Here is a 12,198-nt window from a genome sequence, read left to right as displayed (position 1 = left end):
TTGTAATTAATGGGTGGACCCTGAGAATTTATAGGATATGAGAGAACAAAACTTTATTCAAGATTTTATGGAACCGCTAAGATAAGTTTTTTGCCTCTTCACTACTTTGTTAATTGCTATTATTGGAAATATTTGTAGCTTATAAGATTTGTAAACAAATGTATTTATCTTTAAGGTAAAAAAGGCAGGTACTTAATTATCTAAGTCCTTATCAAACTTGAGACGGACAATTGGTGAAGAAATTCATGAAATATTAGTGTTCTTTTGGTTAAATTTATTTGTATTGTTTTAACTTTATCTCAAGTTTAATATAGTAAATAATACTTTAAAATCTTATAATTTTAAATTAAAGATATGTAGAATGTATTAAAATATTCTTTTTCTAAAACGGGCTAAAAATAATAATAAGACAAACAAATTTAAATGAAGAGAGTAACAAAATGTGATGTGATTGATTATCGGGACATTGGTCATAGAACAAACTCAAATAGAGACAAAGTTAGAATTTTAAATTTATGAATTTTAATTTTTTAAAATTTTTTTATTATTGAATTCTGTCTAATCCGTAATTATCATACTATATTTCAAATCAAGTTATATTGGAGCCAAGGTAGGGTGATTTTTTTTTTTTAAAGTTTAATCATAGCAAAAGAACGGTACTTGAAATTCGAATTTTGCAAGTTAGAATTATGGAAAGAGGGAAAGCGTTATGTAGTTTTTATGTTTTTTTATTAATAATAGATTTATAAAAAGCAGGATTAAATATATTACAGACAGGTTGAAAGATTCATCTTTTGAGGAGTTTTATTCCCTAGTCCCTATTAAAAAGAGAATTTTCTTTTTAGCATCAAATATCAGTGGTCGATAAAATATTCAGATATTACAACGAGCAAATTTTAGGGATTGAGCATGTGTCTTATAATACACAAAAACTCATAAAATACTCTGTCTCTAACTAAATAGTTGATTAATAACAATTTTTTGCCAAAGTGAGTGACTCAGTAGATATTTGGACATGCGATATGATTATAATTTTAAATTAATATTTGAATATTGCGATTTGAGATTATAATTTTAAATTTTTCAAAAAACATGACTTGTGATTTTAAATTATGATTTCAATTTTTTTAAACGTAAAATTTAACTCATAAATTTATATTCTGTAAAAAAAATTGATCATTTTAAAATTAGTAAAAAAATGTTCATGCTCGACATAAAGAGATTGTATTTATCATATAAAAAGAATATATTAAAGAATAACTAATTACTATTATTGTTGACTAGTGAAGTTTCTATAAAAGGTCAAATGGGGAAATATGCATCATATCTTTAACGAGGGATAAATCTGCTCTAAATCACAAATTTGAGGGATATATTTGTCTCCTTTTTCTTTTTAAAATTATGTGTATTAAAAAATTTGTAATCACAAATATTTATCTATAAAAGGAATATTAAAATGCAATTTATCAATGTGGCTTCTTAGGATATTCCGTTATCTTGTTTATGAACTATGATTTGCTCATTTGGTAAGATTTGTATAAGAATTGAGAAAATTTTGATTTTTTTCACAACTTGTGATTTTTTCATGTTTATAAGAAAAAAAATACAACTTAAAAAATTTAATTAAATATCCAAACTAAACTTCAACTTCAAATCAATCTGATCAAATTAAGATTGCATATTGCACATCCAAATGGGCCCTTAAACTCAAGATATTTTTTTTTGCCAACATGAAAACACAATCTCAAAACAACATCAGGCAGATTGTGACTGACTGGTGAGTGATACTTTATGGTGAACGTATCATTAGATTGAAATACTGGAACTCTATGACATTATTGGACACTTTATCTTGTCCTCTGCATGTAATCAACCCCCTAGGCTATTCAAAATAGTGTTGTTTAGCACCAGGAGCATAAACTTAAATTGATTAAACTCCAACCTTATAAAAAATTGCCATAAAAATATTAAGTCTATTTTTCAACTGATTAGAATGTGAGCGAAATTGAAGTGTGTTTGAACATGTAAGAAGAAAATTATATATTCTAATTTTTTATATTATATTATTATTAAATTTATGCACGGTTCATTTCAATAAAAGAAATAGATTCGTGTAACCGCGTCTCAAACGATTTAGTGTACATTAAGTACAATAGAATATTGAAATATTGTTATGATGCTCGTGGTCATTTGTGCAATTGTCTTTAATAATATTAATGAGGCAAATGAAAGATTAGTTGAATGCCCTGAAGATCAAGAAGATGAATTAGTATATAAGGAGGGTGAGTTTGACTAGGCTATTGCTGTTACAATTGAAGCTAACTAAAATATCTATGATCTTAGGGAAAGCTCTTCAAATTCAAGGTCACTGGACAAGAACAAAGAAAACAAGTACAGGTTGTTGAAAAACTTTATAGATAATCCATTCAGTATCACAAGTAAATCATTAGACAGAGATTATGAATCCATAAGAATGAAAAAGGGAACTAACATTGTTTAATGACAAATTTTATTGAAGAACTTGATCTTCTAAACCTAGAAGATTGCTTTCACTATATTTTGTTTCTTAGATGGAGAGAAAGAGAAGAGCAATATATGATTTTTTTTATTTGGGGACCATTCAATTTAAAGTCTTCTAAAGACACATTTTGAGGTTAAAAGACAATTTTTTAGTAAGTCTCCATCAGACATATGACATGGTTTATGAGTTTCTTCTTATTTAAATCAACCTCCATATTAATAGATATTTACTTTTAGTCTCAAATAGTTTAATACTTTATTAGATCATAAAATGGGCTACTTTAATGCTAGCACATCTATGTATAATATATTAATATGTGAATTCACAAAATAGAAATTGCCAACAATCTCCCACTTGGTCCACATATATTTCAGAATTATCGTACATAGATAAAACTTTATAGTGCATAATTTTTTGCTATCTTATTGAAATATTTCAAACAATCTGGTCCATCAATAATATCAGTGTAGGATCAAAGTGATTTTCGTAACATATATACGTCACTAAATCCATGAATGGTAACAAATATCAGTAACATTAATGACATAGATCAAATACGAAAATTACATGAAAACTGATCTTAGTCATGTCTATTTTCTACTGGTCCTACTTTATGACTTTTATAGTCCAAAAACACTTTCACATATCTTCATGTAAAACCGCAATAGAAAGTTGATATCTTTATTTTTCAGAGTTGTCAATAAACATATGAAATTCATAAATTTCATAAAATACCAATTTGTACAAAAAATAAACTTTAACTTGTCAAAAGGATAACTAAAAGAGCAAACTCCTTCTAAAATGACACATCATGGAGTCTGATAACACTCGTATAAGCCACGTGTCTATGAAACACTTTAGGCAACGAATCATCAAGTTTGTATTAATATGCTCAATTGACATAAGAAAACTCTAAACTCTTTCTTTAACATCTAGAAATTAGGTCATTGTGCTTTGAGTTTTAACCTTTATCAAACACAAACACACATATATGAAAGGTAGTCCATCTCAAGATACCTAGAACAACATTATCATTTAATCTTTGGACATAAATAATAATTTGTAAGTGATACTCTTATACACAGTTCTAAACATTGATTACTAAAGCAGCCTACCAATATGCCTTTCTTTGGACCGACATATTACTAGCATGCATTACAAATGTATCACATATTTATGACTATCCATAATGTAGCCAAAATAATCTTTCTTTGAGATGATTATTTCGCATATATATAACATGTTTACATGTTCAAAGTAAATAGAATTTACGCAATAAAGATTACTTTGGTAATATATTGTTTTCAATTTATTTACTTACAAACTAGAAATACAAATAACATAATGACACAAAAACTAATACAAATCTTGTGCAACAAGATTCTGCCATCAAAACAAATTGTGAAGAAACCAGAATTGTAGAAAAAAAACTGCTCCAATTGTTGTCATATAATACAAGAAATAACTCCATCTCAAAAAAGAAAAGAAATTACTCACTCTTAAACAAGAAGCATGATTAGGGTGTTCAAATTTAACAATCTCACTTTAATACTTTCTTATATGATCTTATAACAATTAGAAAATATGTTTGGAAGATCCAAAAACATAGAACCACTTTGTGAAGAAAATAAATTTCCAACCCTCAAGGCAAAATTGGAAAACAAGATTTGAAATCTGTGAATTTTATCAAGAAACGAAAAAAAATCTACTAAATTTGAAAATTGGTTTCTTTCCTTGAAAAGAAATGAAAAGGTGAAAAAACAATATGTCAAAAACTCTAAATTGGGGTTTAGAAATTTTCGTTTCTGAACAATAAAATTAACAATGGAGGGCATAATTCATAAACTACAACACATACATATACAACCATTAAAATTTGGGAACACAAAGTCTCTCTTTTTTTTTTATTTCTGCAAGAAAGTTTGTCTTGTGGGACACAAGATCCCCAATTATTTTATTTTTATTTGAACCCAAAAACAAAGATAATAATCCCTATTTTGATAAAACAAAAAGTCCCAAAACTGTCAGATATCTAAAACCAGAAAAAAATATGGATGACCTTGATCAATCAAATACCAAAAAAAATACTCACTAAATTTAATATCATATATAATAATTTAACAAGGTTATGCTCTGATACCACATAATACTTTCTTATATTATACTCTCTTTATTTCATATTAACTGAATTTCTAAGGTAATGCACATATATCAAGAAAAGTATTCAAGGACAAAATTTGAACTATATTTTCTTCTATTATCCTTTTGTTTAATCAGTCTCATAAATATGATTAAATGTGAAATCATAAATATAAATAGTCTTTTATTGAAATATAATTTTGTAAGTAGTGTAGTTTAATTCCATAAAAATTGCAAAGTTTCAATAATGGAAAGGGTACACATGGAAAAAATTTCAAACAATTCAAATATTTGAACAATGAAAAAAGCTCTATTAATTCAGTTTTTTTTTGGTTTCTCACCCGGTGTCCAAAACTCATGAAACCTCAACTATATTTGGATTGCGCACTGTAGGGTCTATTCGAGAGTGGCGCTCCCAACAATTCTCAAGGCTCGAACTTGAGACCTCTGGTTAAGGGTGAAGCAGTCTCACCACTGCATCACAACCCATTTGGTAGAAAGAAATTCAGTTAATATAGAATAGAGAGAGTATTATAACAATTAAAAAAATATTAAATGTTAGCAAAACACAACCTTGTTAAATTATTATATATCATATTATGAATTAATAAGAATGAAAAAGGGAACTAACCTTATTTAATGACAAACTTTATTGAAGAACTTGATCTTCTAAACCTAGAAAAGTGCTTTCACTGTATCTATTTCTTAGATGGAGAGAAAGAGAAAAGCAATATATGGTTTTTTGATTTAAGGACTGTTCAATTTAAAGAATTCTAAAGACACCTTTTCAGGTTAAAAGACACATTTTCAGTAAGTCTTCATTAGACATTTGAAAAAGTTTATGGATTTCTTGTTATTTAAAATAACCCCCTGTTAATAGATATTTACTTTTAACCCCAAATAGTTGAATACTTTATTAGATCATTAAATAGGTTATTTTAATGATAGCACATCTATGTATAATATATTAATATGTGAGTACACTGAATAGAAATTACTAACACAAGTCACACTCTGTCACGCCCCGAGAGGGTATCCTAGGCGTGGCCGGCACTCAGAAACCATCTCTGGCTTCCGAGAGAACCACTTGGTCTCATTACTCATTTGTTCATCAGCGGAAGACTTAATAATACTAATGTGGGCTTGTCATAATCAAAGGAAAAATAGATAATTCTTAGAAGAAATAGTTTCTAAGGAGAACTACTCCGATTACATCATCAAACTCTGTCTATGAAGCCTCTAATACTCTTAGATGGTGCCAATGACATGTCCATGGCTACCTCAAAAGAAACATCACACTCAACAATAATAAAAGGATAAGGAGTTCCTTCGAATACAAGAAGGACTCACCAAATAGCTGAAAAGAAATGATCTTCAACGATGCGCCTGTTGAGGATCTCTAACACCTGTATCTGCATCATAAAACGATGCAGGTCGAATGACGTCAGTACATGGAATGTACGAGTATGTAAAATGGCAGGAAGGTAAGGACAGATATCAATAAACTCCTCTCGAGAAAACTCAGCTCAAAACTCAACATTATCTCAACATCAATATGTAATGCAAATTTAAAATATAAAAATAATAGTAATAAACAATGCTTACTCAGTTGGGAGTTTCTCTAACCGACAACCATCACTTATGAGCTAGCGATGATACAACGAAGCGATGTCGTTGCCACATCCATCCAATACCTTGCCAGGGTAAAGGACATCACCATCTTGTATCCATTCATCAAAGTCCTCTTTTTGGGACTTAAGAGGCATAGCCTCCATCCTACGCTGGCTACGTAGTTCTGGGGTTTGAGTAAATTAAACTTTTACCCAACTCGGTGCTCAATACTACTCCCAAAATATGTGCTCATATTAAACTCATCATCTAGTCTCATTGGACTTTAATTTAAATCATCAAACTCATCTCATTTCATGTTCATCAATCATTATACTTCCAAAAATATCATTTTCATCTCATCAAAACATCTTGCTCAAAATATCATTTTCTCAAATTCATTCAAATTCAACTCTTTTTCTCTTTCAAAACTCAATAAAATACATATATAGTATTAATTCATATAACTCTCTTTTTATCAATAAAAATAATAAAAAGCCAACATCTTTACTCAAAACATGTGTAAAAATATTCATGAACATCAAATCAATTAGGATTCATGGGAAAGTATCCATGAACAATAATTCCAATAATATGAGAGATAACAATAATAATAATATTAATGCATAAATATATCTAACTCAATAGAAGAAGAATTAATTCATTTAGAATTCAAGATTTGGATAAAACTCAACTATAACTCAATTATAATGAATTTAAATATTGAGCGCATGGACGAACTCAATCCGATGCTATGAAAGCCTTACATACCTTAAATCCGAAGGTTTACTCCGAATTGGAATACTCTTGGATCCCTAGCCTTTTCTTCTCACCGGAGCGTTTTGTGTACTACCCGGAGTATAAAAATAACCTGAGTAGTATTTTTATACTACTAAAACTAAACTATATTTGAGAAAAGTATATAGAGAGAAGAAATGCTTAAGAAAGCTTGATGAATAAAATGAGGAAATAAGGTGGGTATTTATAGGTGGGAAAGAGAGACCTAACAATAAATAAAATAATTATAAAGAAAAATCTGAAAATTTAATGGAATATATTGATGTCATGGATGATGTTAAATGGAGGACAATTTATGTCATGCATGATGTCAAATGCATCTAGATGTTTTCATGGTAGGTAAGATGAGTTCTTTTTAACAGAATACTCGTTTTCGAAGCTGCGTTTGAATAAGATAAATTCCTTATTAGGATTTGGTGTCTTCATAAGAATTGTAGATATGGAAGTCTAGTTTCATATCGTTCAAGAATCAACCAATTTGGAGCAACCTACAGTGAGATATGAATTTTCTTCTATCAACACTCAATTCCGTCACAACACTATATCTTACAAAGATTAATTTATTTGACCTACTTATACTCCGAATTTGAAGTTATGTTCTTCATGAAAGTTGTAGGTAAGGATGTTGTGATTACCCAGAAATTTGAATCACCTAATTTGGACCAACCTATGAAGAGTTATGCCCACAATACAGAGGCTGTATTATTTTCATCGAGAATTGAAATACCGACATACAATATTTTAGGGGTTGTTACACACTCGGACCCTTATGAATGAAGAATTCAAGTAGGAAGAAGATGAGGAGCAATATAATGAAATGGATTTTGGATTTCAAGAATTTAAAAATTTTGAAGAAGAATATATTTTCAAAATTTCTAGTATTTTTTTAAGTGTCTTATGAATTATTGAACCATTCAAGTTCAAAACTTTTAGTATATACTATTAGTTTTAGAATTAAAATATTTGTTATTATTATTAAACAAACTAACTTAGCAAATTAATAAGAGATAGTGAAAGAAAGAGAGAATGAAGAGAATTTTTCGTATCTATGTTTTTATTTACGCAAGATACATGGCTATTTATAGCCAAGTATATCAGAAGATAAAGGGAGAAAGCAAAATGCAATTTGCTATTAGTGGGTCCCACTAGAAAATGGAACATCCACTTGTTCTTTTATAACACTCCCCTTTGGATGTCCACGTGTAACGTGTCTCATTAAAAACTTTACTAGAAACAATATACATAATTATCCTGAACACTCATAGATATTGTGTCTCGTTAAAACCTTACTAGAAAAAATTCAGTGGAAAAAAGCCTAATGAAGAAAAAATAGTACACACATCTGGTAATACGCCTTGAATGCCGTCTCATTAAAAACTTTACCACGAAAACCCAGTGGGACAAAACCTTGATTAAAAAAAGAGAGTACAGCGCGTATTTTACTCCCCCTGATGAAAATTTTATTTAATATTTTGGAGATGACGCATTCCAATCTTATATCTTAGCTTCTCAAAAGTTGATGTTGGTAATGTCTTTGTGAATAAATCTACAAGATTATCACTCGAACGAACTTGTTATACATCAATATCACCATTCTCCTCGAGATCATGTGTGAAGAATAATTTTGATGAAATATGTTTCGTTTTGTCTCCTTTTATGAAGCCATCTTTCAATTGATCTATACAAGCGACATTGTCTTCGAATATAACTGTGGGTATTTTGACATCATTTTTCAAGCCGCATTTTTTTTGATAAACTGTATCATCGATCTCAACCACACACATTCTCTACTTGCTTCATGAATTGCTATTATTTCAGCATGATTTGAAGAAGTAGCAACAATAGACTGCTTTGTAGATCGCTATGATATAGCAGCTCCTCCGTATGTAAATAGATAGTCTGTTTGAGATCGAGCTTTATGTGAGTCTGATAAATAACATGCATCTGCATAACTAATAAGGTCTGCACAACTTTTGTTAGTATAAAACAAATCCATATCAATGGTACCCTTTAGGTATCACAAAATATGTTTGATATTGTTCTAATGTCTTCGCGTTGGGGGTGAATTATACCTTGCCAGCAAATTAACAGAGAATGGTATATTATGTCTGGTTGCATTAGCAAGATACATAAGTGCACCAATAGCACTGAGATATGGTACTTCAGGACTAAGAAGTTCTTCATTCTTTTTTAGAGGTCGAAATTGATCTTTTTCCACTTCAAGTGATCGAACAACCATTGGAGTACTTAATAGATGTGCTTTGTCCATGTAAAATCATTTTAAGATTTTTTCAGTGTAGGCAGATTGGTGGACAGAGACCCCGTCTGCTAAATATTCAATTTGCAGACCCACACAAAATTTATCTTTCCAAGATATTTCATCTCAAATTCTTTTTTAAATATTCAATCGCCTTTTGGACCTTTTCAGGAGTTCCAATGAAATTTATGTCATCACCATAAATGGCGAATATAACAAATTCTGATTCCATTTTCTTAATAAAAATGCATGAACAAATGATATTATTTATATAACCTTCATTTATCAAGTACTCACTAAAGCGATTATACCACATACACCCTGATTATTTCGGACCATATAATGATATTTGCAATTTAATTGAGTATATCTCCCGAGACTTAGTACTTGCTTTAGGCAATTTTAATCCTTCTGGTATTTTCATGTAAATTTCATTATCAAGTGAACCATAAAGGTAAGCTGTAACTACATCCATTAGATATATTTCAAGATTTTTCTGTACAGCTAAACTGATGAGATATCGAAAAGTTATTTCATTCATAATAGGTGGATATGTTTCTTCATAGTTGATCTCGAGTCTTTGAGAGAATCCTTGTGCAACAACGCGTGCCTTGTATCTTACAATATCATTTCTCTCATTTCGTTTTTGCATAAAAACTCATTTATAGCCAACTGATTTTACACCTTCAAGGGTTTGGACTACAGGTCCAAAACCTCACGTTTAACAAGTGAGTCTAATTCTGATTGGATTGTCTTTTGCCATTCTGGCCAATCACATCTATATCGACATTCTTCGACGGATTTAGGCTCAAGACTTTCACTATCTTGCATGATGTTAAGTGCAATATTATATGCAAAAACATTATCAATCGTGATTTTCGATTGATCTAAATTTATCTCATCGCCGTAGAACTTATTGAAAGTTCTTCATTCACTCAACTCTCGGGTTCACTGATTTCTTCAAAAATATCAGGATTACTCAAATCTTGACCTTCTTCAGGAGGTTCTTTTGTAGTATCATCTTTATTATCCCTTATGCTTCTCTTTTTAGGATTTTTATCATTTGAACCCAATGATCTTCCATGCTTCAAGCGTGTTTAGGATTCAGAAGCTATAATACTAGTAGATGGTACTTTTGGGACATCAATCCGAATAGGCACATTCACTGCAGGGATATGTGAGTTAGTTATCCATTTCAAATCAGTAAATGCATTTGGAATTTGATTTGCTATTTTCTGTAAGTAGATAGTCTTCTGGACCTCCTGTTCACATGTGCGGGTACGTGGATCAAAATGAGATAGTGATAAAACTTTCCACGCAATTTATCTTTGAGTTCCTTTTTCTCTTCCCCTAATTGCGGAAAAGTTGTTTCATCAAACCGACAATCTGCAAATCGAGCAGTAAATAAGTCTCCTGTCAACGGTTCAAGGTAGTGACTTATGAAGGGTAAGTCAAACCCAACATATATGCCCAATCTTCGTTGATGACCCATCTTTGTACGTTGTGGTGGTGCTATAGACACGTATACTGCACAATTAAAACTTGTGACAAAGAGTATTTATTATAATTTGTCAGTCTGAGACGTACAAGTGCTACTGTATGTAAGATAACATGACCCCAAATAGTAATCGGTAATTTTATTTTCATTAGTAGAGGTCTTGCTATCAATTGTAGGTGCTTAATAAATGACTCTGCAAGGTCATTTTGAGTATGAACATAAGCAACAAGATGTTCAATTTTCTCCCAATTGATAAGCAATAATCATCAAAATCTGGGATGTAAATTCTCCAACATTATCAAGGCAAATAGCCTTAATTGGATAATCTGGAAATTGCGCTCTTAATCTTATTATTTGTGCTAATAACTTCGCAAATGTAAGGTTGCGAGATGATAACAGGCACAATGAGACCATCTTGATGATACATCTATTAGGACCATAAAATATCTAAACAATCCACTAGGTGGATGAATAAGTTCACATATATCTCCATGTATATGTTCTAAAAAGCCAGGAGATTCGATGTCAACCTTCAAGTATGATCAGGCAATTTATTTGCCTTGATAACAAGCAGCACATGAAAATTCATCATTCGTAGAAATCTTTTAAGATTCTTTAACAGATGTCCAACTGAATTTTTAAGAATTCGTTTCATCGTTATTGATTCAGGATGACCTATTCGATCATGCCATAAAACAAATGTATTTAGATTAGTAAATTTATGGTTTACGATCAACTGTGCTTTAATTGCACTAATTTTTGCATAATATAGGCCAGATGACAAAGTTGGTAATTTTTTCAAAATATATTTCTGGCCTGAGACACTTTTGGTTATACCAAGGTATTCAATATTCATTTCATTTAGTGTCTCAACATGATATCCATTTATGCGGATATCTTTAAAACTTAACAAGTTTCTTGGGATTTAGAAGAGAATAGTGCATCTTCTATAATAATTTTTGTCCTCTTAGACAGAAATATAATAGCTTTTTCAAAGCCTTTAATCATTTTTTAATTACCAGAAATTGTAGTAACATTTGCTTTTCTTCTAAGCAAGTAGGAAAAATATTTTCCGTCTTTAAAAATGGCATGAGTCGTTCCACTATCAATTACACAAATATCCTCGTGATTGATCATTGATCCAAACAAAATTTGAGGCATATCTATATTTTTTAAAAAAAGAAATAAAGTAAATATTATAATTAAAACATGGCTCATTATACAAATTTTATTTATTTTGCATGAATTAGAAAAATACAAACATATTATTTAGTACAAATAAAATAATAAAAATTTATTTAAATATTATTAGGCTTATCAATATTCATATTTTCTTCTGAAAAATTAAAGAAGTCAGCTACATCCAGATGCATAGGC

Source organism: Solanum dulcamara, chromosome 7 (assembly GCF_947179165.1).
Source record: "Solanum dulcamara chromosome 7, daSolDulc1.2, whole genome shotgun sequence".
NCBI classification, from domain to species: Eukaryota; Viridiplantae; Streptophyta; class Magnoliopsida; order Solanales; family Solanaceae; genus Solanum; species Solanum dulcamara.
This window is presented reverse-complemented; position numbering follows the sequence as displayed.